Genomic DNA, 1699 nt, shown 5'->3' on the forward strand with positions numbered 1-1699 from the left:
TCTGATTGTAAATTGCATATTGCAGAATTTTATTTTTGAAAAGTGATTCATCACTTTTTTTTTCCTATGCATCATTTTCATTTTAGTATTAAAATAAGGACGAAAAACAATTCAAAACAATCCAAAAGAGATTTTGTAATGTCCAGGTTCAAACAAAAACTATATTTTCTTTTTTTTTTTTTAATGAAAAACATCTTATATGATTGCTTTTTACTCGCTGTTTCGTTTTGATACAATCGTAAGAAGGTGTGTGTGTGTGTGTGTACGTGCGTGTGCGTGTGCGTGTGTGTGCCTGTGTGTTCCTTGATCCATGCCAACTATCCATGTTGGTGCAGCGCTGTTTCCAGAATCAGATGGGATGGTACCAGAAAAGATCATGTTTGTACGGGAATCTAGTAATCAATCTCGGAAATTTATTGGATATTTTAGATTTACGTTTATATTTTATTAAACGCTTGGTGCTTTCCGGAACTTATGTCACAATGGAAAGACAATTGGAATATAGATGCAAATACTTCTATATAGATGTGTGCGTGCGTGTGTGTGTGTGTGGTGTCAGGGTGTACGCGGAAATTATTAGTGATGCATCATTCGTTATCGACTGATGTATTACTAACTACACACACACACACATATATATATTTCACATACATACATACATACACATATACATACATACATGCCTGTATTCACATACCAAATGATGCATTACTAACAAATATATTCTTCAGATACTTTGATGCATATTGTGTATATACATATATGTATGGACGAACATATGTATCTATGTATAGCTAAAGATTCGCACAATTATCTAGGAAATGGGCAAACCTGTTTTAATTTCAGTAAACTATAAAAAAGGGGAAATGAAATAACGTAAAAAGGGGTAGGTAACAATAGCGACAACAATAACACAAAAAGACAATCTTTTCCTCTTCCCCGTCTCCAGAACCATCTGCAAAAAAAACATCGACACAATGTTTAACAATGTTAAAAGTACAATTAAATATAATTGTTAAAATAATTAACCTGATGGAGATGATGAATAAGGAGGGGTTGCTACTCTTTCTACTCCTCTTTTAGTTCTTGCTACTCTTTCCTTCCGAATTACAGATTCCTTTCTCTAGCAACGCGATGAGACGAAGTGACACCCTGTTAGGGTAGAGTCGTTGGCGTCGATTATTACACACATAAATACACGCGCGCGCACACATATACACATGTTTCACAAACAGGCACTCAACTTAAGTGGGAGCTGTTCGACATAAATGAGTCACAAAGCAAACTGGTAATTGATGTACCGCTGTGGACTGGCTGCGGACGATATATAGGGACGAAGCCAACAAGACAAGTTGGAGGGGAGTGGTGCCGGCATCGAACTAGGATGCCTGATCTTGTATGTATGTGTGTGTGCGTATGTGTGTATATGTATATACTGTAGTAGTATTTAGGAGATAAACGGGAAGTTACCAGTTTCCTGTATCCCTTGTAAATGAATGGCAGCTAACACAAGTATAGAACTATCATATACACTCAGTGTGCATATGTATGAAGTGAATATGTGCGTTAGTATGTATGCACTGGAAAGAGATGCTCAGTTTGAATTTAACTGATGACTAAAATAAAATAAAAAACATGCATGTATGTGTATGTGTGTATGATTCATCACCTTTACATGCTTGCATGTATTAGACAAGTC

At 36.0% G+C, this 1699-nt stretch overlaps 1 protein-coding gene across 1 annotated transcript in view; it reads right to left on the reverse strand.

The window, feature by feature from the left end:
* The window catches only part of LOC106869108 (ciliated left-right organizer metallopeptidase), an 82443-nt gene extending 81150 nt beyond the window's left edge, over positions 1 to 1293 (reverse strand). The window contains exon 1 of the mRNA XM_014914659.2: positions 1030 to 1293. The gene's annotated coding sequence lies outside the window, so the exon portion shown is untranslated. The remainder of the gene's footprint in view (positions 1 to 1029) is intronic.
* Positions 1294 to 1699: the final 406 nt, after the last annotated feature.

Source organism: Octopus bimaculoides, chromosome 3 (assembly GCF_001194135.2).
Source record: "Octopus bimaculoides isolate UCB-OBI-ISO-001 chromosome 3, ASM119413v2, whole genome shotgun sequence".
Lineage (NCBI taxonomy): Eukaryota > Metazoa > Mollusca > Cephalopoda > Octopoda > Octopodidae > Octopus > Octopus bimaculoides.